This window comes from Ixodes scapularis, unplaced genomic scaffold (assembly GCF_016920785.2).
Source record: "Ixodes scapularis isolate PalLabHiFi unplaced genomic scaffold, ASM1692078v2 PGA_scaffold4__175_contigs__length_147842914, whole genome shotgun sequence".
Classification (NCBI taxonomy): domain Eukaryota; kingdom Metazoa; phylum Arthropoda; class Arachnida; order Ixodida; family Ixodidae; genus Ixodes; species Ixodes scapularis.
The window spans coordinates 45,948,826-45,968,710 of NW_024609879.1; the positions used below are offsets into that span (position 1 = coordinate 45,948,826).

Here is a 19,885-nt window from a genome sequence, read left to right on the forward strand (position 1 = left end):
TCACATTTCTTGCGGCCGGTTTCGACGGGAATGGCACAGGTTATTCCCATATATAGGAGGATATGCTAAAATATAGCTTTCTGACGACGATAAATAAGACTCATCGGCCTCGACGAAGCTAAGTCAAGCACTCCAGGGAAAACTCTGCGGATGCCACTTATATTTTGATAGTATACAGGCACAACTACAGGTACGCAACTCTTTAGCACGGCTCAAACTTGAAATATTCGTGTTGCATTTTGAAAATCCTGGGAATGCAACACCTTCACGCGTTCTCGAATAATACCCCGCGAAATATTTTTGTAACGCTAAAGTATTATCAAAGATATTAACCTAAGGTTGAGCACTTCTTATGTTACGTCGCAAGTATTGTTCAAGATGTCTCTTTTTTATTATTAGAGCGCAGCTCTTAGGCGCTCGTTTACGGCTTGAGCGGCGTCGGCGTCAGCGTAACCGCGCGGTGCATTATGGGAGATGTCCCATAATGCACCGCGCCAGCCCCCCTCCCCCCCGCGAGGTCACGTGACCCCCCAGGTCAGGTGACCCCCCGAGGTCACGTGCCCCCAGGTCACGTGACCCCCTCCTCCCGAGTTCACGTGACCCACTCCCCACCGAGGTCACGTGACCCACCACCCTCCCCTAGGTCACGTGAACCCCCGAAGTAATGTGACCCCACTCCCCCCGAGGTCACGTGACCCCCCCTCCCCCCGGAAAAGATTGAAGAATGAGAGGAGGAGGAGAAGGAGGAGGAGGAGGAGGGGTATACTCTCCCCTTAGTACCCTTCCATCCTCCTCCTCAAGAGCTGCGCTCTAATTCGGTGTTACAGGGAATTGTAAACGGCTTTCACTTTTCAATTCTAACACGATTTTCAAGGGTCAGTTTGTTCTTAACCGATTCTACGTGACATCTGGCTCTGCTGTACATTATATTTGTTGCAAAGTTGGTACGTCATGCATCTATTTCTACGCGTTCGCACCGAGAACTACCACGTCTGAAACCATCTCCCTGCTTCCATTGCTGTCATATATGGATCCATCAAGTTAAAAAAGATTTGTAACAATTACATCATTGTTAACCACCCTTCTTGACAATGCCTCCGGGTCATTTAGAGCAAGACTGCAACATTTTATTAGCATAAAATTACTTGGTTTCTCCAGGGCTCTTCCTGGCAGCCCTCCGCGTAAATTCTGTATATTTTTTTTTACCAGTACGACACTGCTATTTTGATGTTTTAAGCATCATTATCTTTAGTAATCGTCCTCCAATCTGCTTTTATACTTCGTTTGAAGACTTCTAGATTAGCATTTTTTCCGGCCTCTACAAATAAAAAGTATAATCAAATATTTTTTTAAAGGCTAATCGCTATCGCATTCAGTTACTTTTGTATCCGTGCTACGCACGAAACTTCCCGGGGCAAACAGCATAAAAACAATGAGTTCCTTTTATAATATGTTAAGTTGTCACCAAAGGTCTCGGCAGCATTCTTCCCATGTCAAAAGCCCAGCGTTCGCTGGCTTCGCAACGGTGGCGCTACACACTTTCTCCCAATACACCGGTGTGAGCTCTCCTAAAAATAAAGCTATCTTCAGCTCAAATAGCTGCCACACAAGTAAAGTCCCTAGATAGGAGCTTCCTACAAATAACGACATCCTTTGAAGCGACGACTGCGTGACGGTGCAGGTTTTAGGGAGCAAATGGTTGCGCACACCAGGGTTTCGAACTGAATGCCGCCATTTTATTCTAGCGGAATGTGTTTCGTCATTTTTATTTTTGTCCTTACTTGCAAATTAAGTCTCAGGGGATTTTACACACAAGAGCATTAACATGCAACGTAAGCTACCCACCTCACAGCCCAGGCTCAGCAAAGCTTTACCCAGTGGTTTGTCGAATTGCGATGCGTCCAGGCGCTGTTTTCAGAACGGTCTCTGTTCTATGACTAAGAAGAAAACCCGAGCTCAGAGAGAAACGGTCGGCACACAGCTTAGTAGTAGGAGCGTCATAAAACACACAACTAAAGAACAAAACAAAAAAAAATCCATATCTAGGAAATAGTGACTACAGCGTTAGGCGCGTTGCAACACATTTAGCAAACTTCCTTCGCGCAGCTGGCGGTTGTCGAAACGTTTTAGGATCTCAACTCGGCTGCCATCTAAGTACTAGCGAAAAGCAAAGTCTATAGACGCACGTGGAGAGCTGTTTTGGCGATCTTACTATGCTCTAAATTTCAGCTAGCGAGGTCTATAACAAAATCATTGTAATCCCACAAAAAAAAAATGTGTTTAGGAGAATTGTTACGTTAAGACGGGTCTGTAAAACAGTTTTGGATTATACCGATTTACACAAAGGAAGTCAAACCCGGTTGCTCGTCCCGCACGAATAAGGTACGCAACACAAAAAGCTGAAACTCCATTTAAATAACGATGCTAGCGGAGATGCGGAAGTTAGATAGACTGGGATTATTACTTGGATCAAACGACAAATGGGAAGAACAGGATTTTTGCCATGAGCCGATGTCTACCTGAGCCTAATTTTGTCAAAACGTGAAATAACATCCTAGGCACCTGTGACGTATGTTTGCTTTGACGTAATTAGGCACATATGAACGACGGATCACGGACACATTTTTGTATTTTCCTCCTACCTTCTCATTCAGCTTACGTCACGCACTCAAACGTTTGATTGTATTTCAATTTTATTTAATTGATTTATTGCAATTTAATGCAAATGAGAGCATCCTTCTTTTACAGTACGGCAAACGAAAATAAGCTCATTCGTTCGTGCATTCGTTGTTTTATAATAAACGGTTACCTTAGTGAAAATGCCATTTTTATGAGAAATTTTGTGTTCAATCAACACATATAAATCATACAAGATATATAAGAACATACAAGAACCATAAAATAACTATATAAGAGCTATTAAGACATATAAGAAAATACAGCAACCATATAAAAAAACTTCTCACGAGTTTCTTTTGTGATTCTTATATGTTCTTATGTATCTTATATAGTTCTTATATGGTTCTTATATATCTTGTATGATTCATATGTGTTCATTAGACACAGAAATTCCTCATACATATGAGATCTTTCAATAGGTACAGCATATGTATCGTCACAGAAATTCCAACGCTTTTCTTCATAGTCCCGATAGCACCGAATGTTTTCGAAATACGTCAGCGTTACTAAAACTAATTAAAACATTGTCGCATATCTACTCCAAGTCAGTGAAAGAATCACTTCTGTGCTGTGTGTTCGCTATTTTAGTCAAAGGAAACCCAATTACATATATAATGAATACATATAGTCTTCACAATAGCATTTCCGAAAAAAAGCTAGGGAATCCGGCTACATATTACTAAAAGAGGTAAGAATTTCCCGCTAGTAGCTGAAGTTAATTTTCACCCGCTAGACGTATATATAAAAAACATTCTAGCTAAATCTAGGGGCAAAAGCGCGAAGTTGGCAACACTGCTTAAGAATGTTTGAATGTTATTCAAGCAGGAGCCAGATGCCTTTTATGGACCTACAACTGATGAAATATATTCAATCAAATTATTTAGTATTTTCATCTCCATGTACACCGCTACGCTGTACACTGAATACTAGCATGCCACAGTTAAAATTCGTACAATGCATTTCTGCAAAATATTAAACATAAACGAGGCAGAATTGCTGGGCAGTGTAAACAACCTCTACGAATTTCGGCTTCTGTTTTTTCGCTTCATTTAGTCATATTGCAAAGATCAACAACCTCCGTAAAGGTTCGCTGCGCTATAAAGAATGCCAAGACTATGCAAGTTCACCGACACGAAAGGCCGCGCGTGGTCGCGGCACAACAGAATTAGAATTTTGTATAAAGTTATTCGCTTGACTCTTTCAAAGTGCCATGCCTTATGGATCTCCTATGAACGTAGTCTTGATAAGTAGGAAAGTAGATAAAAAAAAAAAATAGAGCACAACTCAGATGATAGAATTGGATACTGAATTAACCGTTTCTCCGCTGTAATAAAGGTTTTAGTTAAAAGCCACAGGCTCGAAGAGACTGTCATGTCCTCATTTCGCGTATCAAAATCAGTTTACCTCTCGAACCTAGGAAATCGCACATCAATTTGAACTCTTGTATTCAGTAGATCATTATTATTATTTTTTTATTGTGTGCATCCCGACTATATTAACAATTAAATAATAATAATTGTTATTATATTAATAATAGTAATCTTTATTTTTAAACTTTAAAGTGAATTGGACCTGTGGTTCCACTCATAGCCGAGGAAAAGAAAAAGATGACAATGCTGTACTCATGTACCTAAATATTAGAAACACCATTATTAATATTTTGCCGACCGATAAATGTTTTAGCCGAGGTAAAATCTATTTTTATAAAATACATAAAAAAATAAGGCAGGAGAGGACAGATTGTTGTGTGATTGTCGTAAAAGAGCTGATATCTTATGATAAAAATGTCAAACAGTTTTTTTTACCTAAAATATTGAAGACACATCAAGAGAAACACCTAATTTCCACACATGTTTGATGTTTTATCGAGCATTATATAATAGACACTAGTAATTGAGAATAGCCAGAACCACAGGCTTTGTCAACTAGTGAGGGGGAGTTCAATACCGTGTACTAGTGAAGAAATTTAAATATAATGTATTGAATCGTAGAAAACCATTCAGGGGATAAAGTTCCGCTCTAAATTAAATAAAGTAGCATCTTTACAATTTCAATAAATAAATTAAAACCACAAGATTCTAATATTATAATGCGAACCATAACGAACGTTTTGGCATGAATATTTGTCATAGATTTTCATTTTTTAATATCTAAAGTGTATAACTCTCTTTAAAGAAGTGTAAAACTAAAGACGGAACAAAATAAACAAAAAAAAACAAAAACAAAAAGAACACAAAATATGCTTGCGTTTTCGAACTTTTCTAATAGAGAAAACATTTAGTGTATATGTTAGTTCTTAACTTGACGTGCTAGTACACGTTTCCATGATGTTATTGTGTTGGCATATCTAACAATTCAAAGACTGGTGCATTCTTATTTTTAATTTAAATGCTAGTTCTAACTTGCTAGAAAGTCCGTTTCGGTGACTGTCATTTCAATTTTAATAATTTTTGGCCGTTCAATAAGAAGTAGCATATAAAACTTGAAATATCGCGCACACGTAGCTTTGGTAAAAAGTCGAATAAAATGTAGACTAGTTTCGTATGTTTAAGAAACGAAACAGGTATATTTAATACATGTCTTTAGTATCTTACAAAATACCAGCAATATGGGAAGAATTATTTCAGCATACTTTTTATGAACCTATTTATTTCTAGAGGTACGCCGCGCTGTCTAAACAATTCTAGTAACTAAGATGGACACACTGAAAATATTGTTTAATCGAATCTTAATAAGCTAAGAACACATTTTTAAGTATTTTTTTTATTTTCAATATTTTCTTTCCTAAAAGTACAAATTTATATATTTCAGTAAACTTTTTTTTAACAAAGGTTAGTTAAACGCGCGATAGTTTAGGAAGACGGTGGAACGTGCTCTGGACTATTTTTAAGCTTGCCTGACTTAGGTGCGAAGGAGAGTGTGATGCTGCAGTACATACACACACACAAAAAAATCAGCTTCATTAAAAAGTATAATGGAAACCAATTTAGAACCCCATGTAATGTGCGACATAGCGGGAACACGAAAGCGCGCTTTCTCGCATTTTGTTTAGAAAAAAAAGTGTTCACGGGTGTTTATCACTGAGGCTAGTAGCCTAAATGACCACTTTTAACCACAAGAGTAGTTCTTATGACAGTGCTTTGATTCTCAAAGAAAAACGGATAACAATCTGGCGACAGGTTGTTTGTGCGAACAGTGTCATGCAGTGCGCATGGTGCCCGCAAAGAAAGCTGAAACGTTTTCTTTTGCACTGAAAAAAAAAGAAAGCACGCAAGGCCGAACATTTGGTTTTCGCCCAAAGATAGCGTTATCGCTTCGAACCAGATGCCAAAGGATCGGAACTTGCGGCTATCTGATTAAAAAAGTTACAACCGATTTCAGAAAATGTTTAATGGTAAAATGACGGCCGACGAAGTCCGCGAATATATGAACATGAATGGGATCGGGTACCGGAAAAAAGCCCCAATTTTCCAGTTAAAAAAAAAATCTCTTCTGACTTTTAGATAAAATAACGATTCCTTCTGAAACTTCTGCCATCTGATGCAGACCACTAGCGTTACATTTTAGCAGAGACTGGGTGTTCAGCGATGCGTAGTTTATTTTCTCCTAACACCCGTTATTCTCTCTATATTTGCAGGTATAGAAAACAGTACATTAGTACTGTTTTCTATTTGTGCGAGTCAAATCTGTGACAGCTGTTAAGAAGACTATGATACGTATTTAGAACCAAGCACTAGAAAAAAACAAACACAATTTGAGCTTCGTTGAAAAAGTTATTGGTGAACCAAAATCAGAAACCCAGGTACACTGCACAGCACTGTTAGCGCAAACAAGCGACCTTAGTTTCTTTTTCTGTTTTCCTCCTAAAATTTTAGGGCTGTCATCAAAAACTGCTAGGGTCGGAATTGCTTGCTCACCTAGCGCACTTACCTAAAGGGTACAAAGCGTGGTGCCTGACAATGCCAGTTGAAAATAAAACTGAAAAAAAGAATCACCACTGGCTTGTTTACGCTAACGGGACCACGCAATCAACTTGTAATCCTTGTTACCCAACTAAATAAAATGCACCAACGGAGGATCGATGCGACAGGTGCATGTACTCACTGTTAGCGATGTTTTGGGTGTGTACGTAAAGGCTTTAGATGCGAAACATTTGACGTAAGAGCGAGCAAGTTGGCACTTACGCTGGGCGAGGGATGCGTTCGTAGCTTTGCACAGCACATGTTTCGCAACGCGCCTTTGTTACTACGACGTCGCAGCAGTTGGCGCAGTGGAATTTTGAGTACAGCTGTAACTTTTTTTCTCCCGAACTGAAGCGGAACAGCGCTCTACGCTCTTGCCTAATAAATGGAACGAGCCTGCGCTCTGAACTCCAAGCGGAGCAAGGTCGCCATATTGGATTCCGTAGCTCCAACGCCAGATGCGTTACAAAATTGGGCCTAGTTTCCGAAGCTGGTGCACTACTTTCGTTTGGTGTAATGCAAACAGCGGCGACTGATCTACTACATAACAAACACAAAAATTAGTAAACGCGCTTGATTAAGTTACCAAGCAGCACACACTTTTTTTAAATGCAAAGTTCAAAACAATAAAAGCAAGAAAAAAAAAAAAAACGAGCTTGGTCTTTACGTCGCACATAATAAAGGGTAACCTGCATAAAAGATACCAGAGATCTACGTACACTAAAGAGTTGAATTACTTCCTTCATATGTTCCTTAAGTTCCAACAACCAAGCGCATGTTAGTACCTTGTCGAAAAGAAAATAACCTTATCAGCTGAGAAGCCAAAATAGGTTAATAAAGATGTCTTAAGAGTTTCAGACATTTGGAAAGATCTCTGTTATCAATATCTTCTGATTGGTTTTGGCACACCCGTATTTCTTTAGTAGATCCAAGATTGACATGCTTCATGCTGTCTTGGGCGACACTATACTTTTTGTTTATTAAAGGTTGTCCTCGCGATTGGCGTTCGCTCTTGGAATACTGCATTCTAGGGAAAGGGTCTTTGACCAGTGTCACGATGGCTGCTCTGAAGCACAGGTAAATCTAGCTTTTTTTTTTCTCTTTCTCACGTCTTTGAAGGCCTCGTTCTTGTTGCTGATTTTCGCGATCGGAAGTTGTATTATAAGATTAAAGAATCAGAAATATGGCACGTTCTCTATGGAGGATTCTGGACAGCCACGCTTAGATATGACCTCCCCTTGTAAAAGCGAGCAATAACGTACAGTCTAAAACTTTATGAAAGACCCATTCGACGTGGCAGCTTTAGGCGGAGGTGCAGGATTCGCTTTTTTCAGCTTCATATTGTTTGAGATGAGTGAAAATATCAGATTTGTCCAAATCTCTCTTTCTCCTTTTCTCTCCCTTTCTTTCTAAAAAATAAAGGGCCTCTGGCCATATGGGCTCAGAAGCGTCGCATAAACTGACTGCACAAAGAGTCTTATATATTCATGAGCACTGTAGGTTTAAGTTACGAAATACTAAACCCACTTGATGCAGTTACGTAAACGAGAGCTCATGTCAACTGCTCCACAAAACTGAAGTCGCCGAAAGGTGTTGAGGGCCAAATGTTGCCACACCTACGATTTTGTTACAACATCTTTGATGTTATTTGGCTTCGCAGTAATGTTTTCTTATACCGACCAAGAGTGTAAATAAATTCTTTCTTGCAACCTTGTTACAAATCAATAATGACAAGGTTCGACAACCGAATATACCTAGTCGACTTTGCATTGCAATGTTCTGCAACAAACACTCTCTCCTTGGGTGTATAGTTATGCATTACACTGCAATGCGTTTTCTTAAAGTTATTAATGGGTTACGAAAAACAAATATCGAAAGACATCGAAAACACACACAAAAAAAGCTGCGGCAATATAGTATTCCTACACCGCGGGCTCAGACGTTCAAACGAGAAAACGTTACGTATTCCTGCGTTTAGTTGCCGGGTCCGTGAATAGCGCATACGCACTTCGGAAACCCGAAGAGTCATTCTCTGAAAGGTGCGCACACAATGCAACATTAAATGTTCAAAATGAGAAGAACATTGACTTTGCTCAGTGCTGGGCAGTGTCGTGATACAAATCTTTCGCGAGAATATTTTTTATATACTTCCGAGAAAAAATGTATACCACGTAAGTGTACACCACTTACGATGCACCAATTGCATCAGGCTACATCGCCAGGCAAAGAAATCTCGCTACATTCGCTTTTGAAAATTACGTGTCTAGTTTTTACAATAAAATGAACACCACCTTATTGGTAAACCGGCCGCATTCGTGTAGAACAGGTTGCCTGTATACACGAACCTGCGCAGACTCGCGTGCACTAACATAACCAGGCGCCTCCCGGATCTTCCCGCTAATTAAGCACGCCAACGAAAACCGACTTGTTCTGGCGGTTTTCTTGTGCCGTCTATAGCGGGACTTTATTCCCGAGACCCTGTTTACGGGTCTATTTTTGGATGCGATCGATGACGGTGCCCTTCTTTCTAGAGAGGACGCGAAAGCTCTCGTGCACGGAGTTTACTTTTCATTTAGGGAGCGACGGTCCACCCTGGGCTTTTTATTTTTGCGCCTCTTTTTCCGTTATCACGTACTCTACACCTTTCGCTTTGCCTCAACCAAACCTACACGTCCTAGGTAGAAAGGCGTAGTGTTGCGTTCGGCGCTCGGCCAAGACTCGTGTTCAGGGCGATAGCCGAAGGCTGACGCTGTACTCGCGTGCGATTTGAACCCCGTGCTGGCCCCCAGTGGGTGACGTATGACGCCCAACACTTCGGCCTTGTTATTAAAGAGATGTTACTTCAACTAAACGCAGCACTTTAGGGGAGGTGGATGTCGAGAGGATTACATGCAGTCGAGAAAACATAGGCCGTACGCCGGTGTTTATAATAGGTGCTGGGGCTCTTTGATTACCTTTAAGCACTGATTGGGGCGAGAATAATATACTATATAAAAATTAATTAATTAGACGGATACGGGGACATGGCGTTTTCCATGCAGGACGTTTCAGCTTTCTCTTATTATAAGGCATTGACCTCTTGCCAAAGTGCCCAAGCAGTAAGGATAATGCACTGCGGATAGTTTTCGAGATATCCAAGTTGTGTGATAAAATGCACACCACCCATTTGTGCTGCTCGAAATTTTAGAACGAACTACTGGGCCCTCCAAAAAATGTGAAATGGACGTTTATATTCAGATTTCTATACAGAATGAAATGCGGTATTTAAGGAGCGAGTTTTTAAATATGTTTAGAATACATGAAACAGTCGTGTCCGGGAGTGAAGAGGGACATACTGTTTCCCACTGCCTAAACCCTCCTCTACAGCAACACCATACTCAATTAAAGGTATTGGCCTGTGGTAACGGTAATAGCAGACGCGTGGCGCGTATCTTAGCCGGCACAGAGGTGCAGCATTAAGCTGCAGATTGAGATGTCCTTGGTTGTATGGCTGGTGGCGGATGAGCATTTATTGGTTTAATTCAAATTAAGGGCTAGTGCCACATTGTTTCTTTTATTCTGCTTTTGAAATCAAATTGTGGCTGTGCTTACGTTCCCTGCCATGTGGTACGCGTCGACGCACAGACGGTCGAATGAAGGCCTTTATAGGAGCAGGAGTCCCGTTATAAAGCGTTCCATGCTTTAAAATTCTTAGTAATTTTCACAGTTTTTGGGCGTAGTCAGGTCAGCCAAATCCGTAACCTGTCGTTCAGACCCAGTCGAAAAGCGATGGTGTGTTAAAAATACTCGGGTCAGAGACCACTGCCTCGACACAGAGCTACCGCTATTGACTTACCGGACTTCTGAATCTTCCAGAATCACATTGAAAGAGGTGCAAGGGGCGCAATAAACAGCAGAATGCACATTGGCTACGTAGGCAGCTGTGGCGACACCAAATAAAATACGCCCAGAGTATCGGCAATCCATTTCTCGGTCATCTTGTGGGCACCACCATTTTCAATATTCAACTTTTTAAGCTATAGATACGGTGTTGGGAAACTGCGGCGATATTTTTGGGGGTTTTTGTTTTTTCGCGGACCTTTCTAACGTTTCTAGTGAATGGAAAAGCGTTTATTTCGATTTCAGATCCCGTTCCAGCTAAGTAACAACCCTGATGTTAAGCAGCAAGTTGGCGGAAGTGTCGGTACTCTGCAGCGTCTACCATATTGAGTGGCTCTAGGCACCCTCATGAGGCTGGCGTGTTTTCCCTGGATTCGCAAAAGCCTCAAGAATAATTATTTCCTAATAAAATGGTGCATGAATACGCTACAATTGAACTAGCTGGTATCCCGAAACACATTACGAAAAACGAAAACACCTTCAAGGCTGGTTCACGGTATTGCATTTGAATGTGATCGACTGCCCTACGGCCGCTTACTATGAGATAACGTGCTGGCGCCCTCTATTGGATATCACTTTACCACTTTCGATTCGCATACAATTTACGCATAATTCTTTCACCGTGGACTTGAATTAATTGCGAAAATATTATAAGAAAATATCTTACAAGTAGTACACAGATTGGATATCACCAGGTGGGATCGGTGGTCGAATTTGTGAACGCACCGCAGAACGCCGGAGAATCCAGGGATCCTTAGTTCGAATCCCCACTCCTGCCCGCTTTGATCGGGAGGAACATCGTACCGGCGTGGCGGTCGTGTATCACTACTGCGTGGTGCAAGCTGAAGGCCCCAGGCAAGCGGTTGTAATGCACTCTCTAAAAGCTTTCATCTACAGCCGAGAGACAAGTCGCCCGTTGAGGCTGACTAACGTCCGGCTGTGTAAACATACACACGACACACTAATTATTTCGCAACTACTGCCAAATGCTTCGGTCTAGTTACAGGCCACTCAGAAGGGCCCTAGTGCTCTCTCATAGATGGCGCCAGTACGTCAGTATGTTTTCTATAGACAATTGCCGGCATGGCTCCCAAACTAGTGCCCCATGAGTGCAAGCACGCGCATCTTTCGAGTGAACATATCTTTTGCGAGCTTGACATCGCACGGGCTTGTCCGCACGAGCGGAGACATGGCGGCGGCGAGTGGCCTTGCTTGCAATCGTCTATATTCTGTGACAGGTTAAGGAACCAGTGGAATGTCCGCCTCCAGCATGCGCTCGCTGCCTTTAGCCGTAGCCCCCTCTATACTCACAAATCCTGGCACTTCGACAACGGAGCCATAGAGTGCCCGGTCGCAGATTTGGAGCGCGAGGATCTGGTAGCACACGGCATCAAAGAGCCATTTTTCGGGGAACCTGGACGTCAGCGCACAGTTTTTGCAGCGGAGAGGTCCCGAAACACACTTGTTCGCTCGGGAGAAGTATGTTTCGGCGCCTCGCCTAGCGGGGTGCCAGTCACGTGGTTCTCCTCTCATCCGTTGTCTGCCGCTCCAGCTTTCCCTTTTTGGCGGCCGCTTGTCGTGGCGATCTGCCAGGCTTTGTCGGTATATATAGGCTACGCTTCAGCCGATTGAGCCGTGGCTGCGCGTGCGACGAAGTGTTATTAAGGGCAAAAAGCCCGAGGCGGAGGATCTACTGGGTTCCTAACCCGTCACCGACTTTAGCGTTTCCTCGTCGTCGTCAGCCGTTGTAGCGCAGTCAACCACAGTCGAACGCAAATGTGCGAACTAGTCCTAGAACGCGTGCGAGCGCGAAATCCGAAAAACCGGCATCTCTACCATTCTGTGTAGAGCCTTTGAAGCCCCCGCTGGGCGGCGAACGCCGAGATCGATAAACCAGACACGGAAGGGTAGACGAGAAGGAGAGGGTGGACCCTCGGGGTTTCGTAATGAGCTCCACAAAGCTGCCTTCCTCCTTCTTTTACCCCTTCACTCACTGTCCGTTCGGTCTGGGGAATTCCGAAGGGACGGTTGAGTCTATTTACCACATTCTGTTCGTCCTTAAGCTGACAGTGTTGTGGGAGCTCCGTGCTCCTCGTACCAGTCACACGCCCATCTTGCCTCGCCTGATCACGCTCCCGCCCCTATCCACGCGCAGAGAGCGGAGTCAAGCGTGAAAAAGGGAAGCGGGTGATTGGTCGGGCGAACGCTCAGGTTCTACCGCACTGTCAGATTAGGGGTGAGCGCAGTGTGGGTGTAGCGTGGAACTTGGGGAGAAACGGCAAACGCTGCGTAGCCTCAGTGAGCCACGTGACATTGTATTCGCACAGAGCACGTCTCTTTGTTGAACGATATCATGTGCTTTGCTCCTTTGCTGTGAATGGCTCGAGGGGGTCGTTTCTTTTCGTATTTGTCAAGTTGTGCCGAAAGCGGGCATAGCTCGCTTGGAGGTTTTTTTTTCCCATCGAGAAGAAAGGATCTGCGGTGGTCGAGGACTTTTCAGGCGCGAAGCGAAACGCTCGCTGAATGGGCGCCTCCAAGAAAGCGGCAACAATCGGAGTGTTTTGGTAGTGGTCTTTGTTCTCCCGGTATATATAGGAGACTGCAGCGTGTCTGTGTTGACAGAGAGAGGACAGTGCTAACAACACAACTGGTTCGTCGATACATTTTTGCGAGGTGGGCTTTGCGCGATGCAAGCGAGCCTGTATACCCCACCGATGCAATGGTGGATATTTTCTAAAAACTTTTGGAAGGGAAAGGTTTTTGATTCGAAAGGCACTAAGGGCCCAAGCTGTTCATTCAGAAGACAGTGAGTAGTATTTTCCTCCATTTGATAGCCTCCCTCTGCACTCTTGGCAGGACATGAAACTTTTATATGAGTAATATTACACTATATAAGTGTAAGTTCTTACATATTTTTTCTTTTTTTTCTCGCAAACGAATACAGCCGGGCTAATTGTCGGTTATTTGTGGCCGACTGCTGGCGTACCTATTTTTTAGGCATTTTAGCTTCTTCTCTACAAGCACCCAATTATGTGATAATTTAAAAAATCGATAGGTTTGTAAATTTAACATTGCAACCTCATTCAACAAAATATGCACCCACACGACCTATATTCCAAATTACAATATGACATAGTATACAAATTTGTCTTAATCAACTACGCGCAGGATAATTTGATGTACGGCCCCGCTCGGGTTTCGACTGATTCGGCGAACATTGTGCTAAGAAAAGAAATTATCGTCGCAGAAAAGATCGCGTGGCTTGACGAACGTTCTCGTACAACAGCATTTGAACCTCCAGCTACGAAATTGTCCTAGGGTTGTGTTTGTCGTTCGGAAAGGCAAAGGCAAAACCGATACTTTATTTGATCTTCGGCATTCGAAGCACATAAAAACATGTTGGTTCCAAATATGAGAACTAACGGAGTCCAAAATCTTGGTGATGCTAGATTATGACGTCTATTTTGGCTATGCTTTCCTGGTTTCATGATGCAAAATACCCTCAAGATTTCCTGTCCAAACATCAATCGTACATTGTTTCATCAGGAAAAAATGTTCACAAAAATCTCGAACAAAAAAGTCCGGCTAGTCTCATTTTGGTACTGTCACCTATAGGTTATCGTTACGTATGGAGATCCCGATCACGCAACAACGGCGCCCAGTGCCGAAACGCTTGATTTCCTGCATCACATACCGGGTAGCGCGGAGAAGATATTAAACGTGAGATTGACGATAATGCTAATAAACAGGCGAACTCGTTTAAGTACCCACACTTAAAACCGTAGACGACGGAATAAAGGGACCGGCTTTGAAATTGGCGTTCGGTTCGGACTGCTCTTCTCACCGACTGATCAGGAGTCCGAGACGAAGGCCGACGCATCACTGGTTTACGTACGATATGTGCGCAACGCTGACCTCCTGTACGTGACGTAGATGATCTAATACAAAAGCCTTCATATCTAGGAGACGTTGGTTTAGGCCACGCTTCTTGTATAATTTTATTTCAGACGCTTTGGGGGTAGAGAAAAGAGCACACACCACAGCCACCGACATCTTAAGAAGTGAGAAGACGTGGATTAGTTTGGCCACACATTTTGCTTCTCAATCCGTTCTTAGGCATTCTGTTTTGGAGCGTTTCTGAAGCTGCAAATGCCTATAAAATTGCGGAGACGAAGACGAGAAAGCGAAAGAAAGTGTAAGCCTAAGAATTGTCAAGGGCACTATCTGCGATTGGTGCACAATGTATCCGGAAACCGTTTAGTGGATGGTTTCGTATGCTGTCCAGAGCAAACGTTTCGATTGTAGAGAAACAGAAATATTCTTTTTATGAGCTGTAGAGTGGCCCCCACATGTCAGGGCGCGGTTCATCGTGGCGATGCGTCTTAATCGCCTCGTGATTCGTTAGTAATCTTCCCCATCGAGCGATGCTACAGTCTCAATGTCTGCGTAGGGTCAATCAGACGTTCTTATACTCACTGCGAGTTTAACAAACACATGCAGTGGCAATTCCACGGCGCCTGGGTACTGCTTCGTATAGCAGATGAGGTCGTGGCATCAACCGATAAGAACGTGGAAAACCAAACTACAAAGCAAAAAGTGTAAAAAAAGGCAACTCAGTGCCTTCAGTAGCCAGGCACTATTGTGCGCAGCCTCAGGATGAAAACCGAAATGTTTAGACTTCTGTGCGTAAAGGATACGAAGGTTCTTACTTGTTCGTGCACGGTGTAGTTATCCGAACAAAGAGGGAAAAAAATTGAAAGGCGTTTACTAGTCCCTGTAATGCCGAATTAGAGCGCAACTCTTGAGGAGGTGGAGGGCAGGGTACGGAGGGGACGTTATACTTCTCCTCCTCCCTCCTCATCTACTTCTCCCATGCTCCTCGCCCCCTTCCCCTCTTTTCTCTTCCTCCCTTTCCTCCTCCTCTTTCCTCCTGCCTCTTTCTCCTCCTCGCCCCTCCTCTTCCTTCATCCTCTCTCTTCTGCCTCCTCCCTCCCGGTTTATGCATTATGGGAAACGTCCCATAATGCAGTGCGCGCGTCTCCGCGGTGCATTATGGCACGTTTTTCATAATGTACCGCCCGGTTACGCCGACGCCGACGCGTCACACCGACGCGTTACGCCGAAGCGTTACGGCTACTGTTACGGTAGCCGTCGCCGTCGACGTAACCGTAACGATTTTTCGTGACGCGTTGGTGTCGCGTAACGCATCGGCGTAACGCTTTTTCATGACGCGTCACAAAAAAGCGTTACGCCGACGCTTTACGGTTACGCCGACGGCGTCGCCCCTTAAGCCGGAAACGGGCGCCTAAGAGCTGGGCTCTAAAAGCAACGAAGCCGTTGTTACGTTGCGTCTGTTGTACTTGAAACGCCATACTTAGTTTTGTTTTTTTACCCCTAGAACACGGCGAACTTTAAAGGTAATTTTCGTGGAATGACGTCTTCTAATCGGCCAGTCAGCGCGCGCGATGCTCGAAGTCAAAATTCGCCAGCTGATTCGCCCATAACTCATTGCAGTATGATGTAAAAAAAAACAAAAAAAAACATCAAACTTTACCGTGTGCTGGGGTGTATAAAATACTTTTCTTTTGCAAAATCCCATCAAGCAAGAGTGCGGGTCGCCATTCCTTTTTCACGAAGCGTGTGATTAGATCCGAGGCCAAAGTCAAACGCCAGACGCAGCCCTCGTATCCGGTACATGCTGAGATTGCGATGCCCAAATAATGGCGGATTCAGATAACTGGGGCTGCGGCTTTTAGATGGCGCGCACTTTCGACGAGGGTCTATCAGTCGGAGCCCAGCGAACGCAACGAGCCAGTGGGACCGATCAAATAGCGTCAAAAGCGCAACGTTATGGAATTCGTGTTCGTATGTGTGCCCTATGATTGGGTCAACCAATCAAGCGAAGCGAGTTTCGCATTACGTGCGGATCGAACTGCACCTGTCCGGTGCTTATCTGCGTTCGAGCCTTTGACATCTCTCTGACTGAGGATAGAACAAGAAATGAAAGACGTGGACAAATCTCTGTAATGCGAAATTAGAGCGCCGTTCCCGAGGAGGAGGGGATGCTTCGAAGGAAAGGGTATACGCCCCTCTTTACCTTCCCACCCTCCTCCTCCTCTCCCTTAACCGGCTAAAGTTAGCGGGGAAATTTCCTGGCTAAATTTAGGTAAAGTTTTTCCGCTAAATTTAGCGGTGAAATTGACGTAACGTGACCTTAACTCCAATTCAGTCTCTCCGCTAAATTTAGCGGGTGAAATGACCTCACATAACTTCGTGTCACGCCAACCATGAATAAATTTAGTTTCTTCGCTAGATTCAGCGGTAAAATTGGCGTCACCTGACCTCAACACCAATTCAATTTCCCGCTAAATTTAGTGGGATGGTTAGGCAAACGGCGACACTTACGCCGACGCCTACGCCGACGTCGAAGCCGACGCCGACGCAGCGAGGCGTGGAAACACGCGCGTAAGAGCTGCGCTCTAAAATAAAAACATGGGCGTAAAACGTTGGTTGCGTTTTATTTTAGGGGCGGGAATTAGAACCGGCGGCGGAATTTTATCAATCAGAATGTCGCCCGTTTGGTCTAATATCGGAGAGAACGCACCCGCGAGGAGCACTCGATCGTTATGTGACAGTTGAAAAAGCGGAGAAACCGATTGACTTGACTCAAATGGCAGTTCCCGATTTTTCTATCGAAATGCCATTGGAGATTAGTGCCTGCTTCTCAAATCAGGTGCTTATCAAGCACAAACACGGGGCCGAAGTTTTTAGAGGGCGCCAATTGAACTCGCGTCGAATACGCGGCGCTTTTGTCGCCGAAGTCGATTCAACGAGCGGAGCGAACTTTCAGGACGTCGGGTTTGATGAGTGACACGTTTCAGCGAGAATGTGGCGACATAAAATGTTTTTTTCTTTTGTTTAATATCCTGTCGGTTATTGAAATGGTTTGAGCGCATGCTAATTGCTCTCCAGTTGTATTCAGCTACATCCTTTCAGTTACTGTTTTTCTATTGCCCAGCTGAGCAAAGGTTAGCGCGTGTTACAGGTGTCGAAGCTCAACATTTTTTGGAAAGATCAAACGATACAGCGTGTGTTGCTGTCAGTACAGCGCAATACACTTATAACAAAAACTAGAAAACGGAAATATTCTATCGTTTTAACCGATTATCGTTGTATCTGGACCAGAAACTGATCGTTTATTTTCTAGAAACTATGTAAACGGATCGTTAGAAGCAATATACACCGTTATTTGTGGCATCTTTATAAGTGGACTGCACCGTAATACACCGTTTTTAGTGGGAGCGTAGCAGAAGCAACAAGATTAAGCTCCCGGCTGTCAGCATCTCCGCCCAGCACGCACGCTCGTGCACTGCTAGCATCGTTCGGGGCAACATGCTGGTACTCGTAGCTCTGGGGGGGGGGGGGGGGGGGGGGCGGGGGGGGGGGGCGGGGGGGGGGTTTTGGTCGCATATTTTTTTCTTTTTCTTTGGCAACAAACTAAGTGGCGCCATCTATTGGGTAGCCGGGCATACTTCGGGCTATCGTATATTTTATAATTTTTTGCTCGTCATTCTTTAATCGTAATAGTGAATTATGTCTGACAGCGCCGTAAGTGGCAATTTCCCGGAGATAGCCTGTATATTTGATTTCGCACATACTTCGAAACGCGCCGCCTAGTTCCGGATGTGCTTGAGGGGTATTTGCACACTGGTGACACCACGTCTCGACTCACGCGAGAAAGGGCGAATACACCAACACGTGACTCTGACATCATGCCGTTGCAGTGGAGGTGTTGTCTCGCATGCCGGTTTCAGCGCAGGTTTTAGCGCCCGTGTTTGGTGTGGGCAAACAAAGACTTGTTTCTAAACGGTGTGTTGGTCGATAGAAGGAAGCAGACAATGATGCCGCTGCAGCGCCGTCACAAAGTTCGTTTTTCGGTTCGCGGAACGTTTTTTGTTTTTGTTTTTTGTTTTGTTTCCCGGAAATCCTTACGACAACAAAAAAGCACCAATGCGATCAATCAGTTTGCAGTAGTTATTTCGACATTGACGTGTTATATGACACAAATCCCATTTTTGATGCAGTCCTTTCTTTCGGTCTCGGTCGTTATCCTCACTCTTTCGGTCTCGGTATTTTTACTACTCGAAAAGTATGTTCGAAGAGACGCCGGGGCGTTGCTAGGGTAACGGTAGTAATCTTGTCGGTGACGTACTATACACGTGGCCAGAGGTCCATGAATGCCACCTCGGTGGCTCGCGCCGATCTATACGGATCCTCAGGTGGCAGGTTGGAACCCTGGCCGAGGTGTCCGCAATTTGTCGGTGGCTGATTCCCGTTAACCGAGGTTTCAATTGCGCGTCAAAACATCCCCATGGGGTAAAAACTCGTTCTCAGCTCTTCGCTGGGCCGTGCCACATGCCTTTCTTTCGTTTGGTACGTGAAATCCCTAAATTTCAAATCCCAGACTACTGCAAAAGACAGCCAGAGTTTGTTGTTTTTGACCGAGCGACAGAGGCCTCGTAATCTAAAACAAGGCATGAGCTAAAAACACACACACAAAGAGGCGAATGCGGCTTCCGCACACCGATCTGTGGGCGGTTTTCATTAGGGCTCTGCACCGGGAGCGGGATATCCGGGACCCATTGCCGGGAGGTTTTTATCGCCGTTCTTCTGTGAAGTGGGCTTCCTTAAGTGGATCGCCGAACGTGGGCGTCTGCTCCAACTTGTTTCTACGCTCACATGTAAAAAAAAACAACTAAACCTTCTTTCCGGTCGCCTCCAAAGGCGATCTTATGGACCTCTTCAGACGGTTGTCACGCGTAATGCTCTCAGTCCGCCTAAGCGCGGTGCCTTAATTAGGCATCGTAATTAGGTCTAACTGAGCGTTGCAAGCGAGATTTGCCAAAACGTGTCAAAAGGATCACAACTCCGTACCGTGTGATCCGCACCCAGAGCCCCTCGCTTGGCGATACAGGAAGGAGGTGAGCGGGAACGCAAGCAGGACGGATATGACTCACGGACAAAAGGCGTGCGCAGATGGCTCCCGAATGGCGAAGCGTAACTTCTCACGTGGTAATGACGTCACGAGGCGGATCATAACGCATCAAAGAATAACGCACGGGCCTGTGACGTCACAATATTTCATTGCATCCAAAAGATGGCGTAGTGGGCGGGATATTCTTGCTTCGCTCAAGAATACTTCAGTTACCTCAAGGGGCTCTTTGCAAGCCAAGGACAGTAAGCAAGAACTCGAGGCGCTACACGCATTCTCGAAAGAGGCAACGAAGCAGAAACCATAGAAACTTCTCAGTAAAGTATACTCCTCACACGCTTCTCTCCCGAATAGATTTGAACATGTCTCCATC

The 19,885-nt window shown here is 44.4% G+C and overlaps 1 protein-coding gene across 5 annotated transcripts in view; it reads right to left on the reverse strand.

The window, feature by feature from the left end:
* LOC120836175 (synaptotagmin-1) overlaps nt 1-19,885 on the reverse strand; it is a 223,001-nt gene that overhangs the window by 112,583 nt on the left and 90,533 nt on the right. The gene's annotated exons all lie outside the window — the stretch shown is intronic.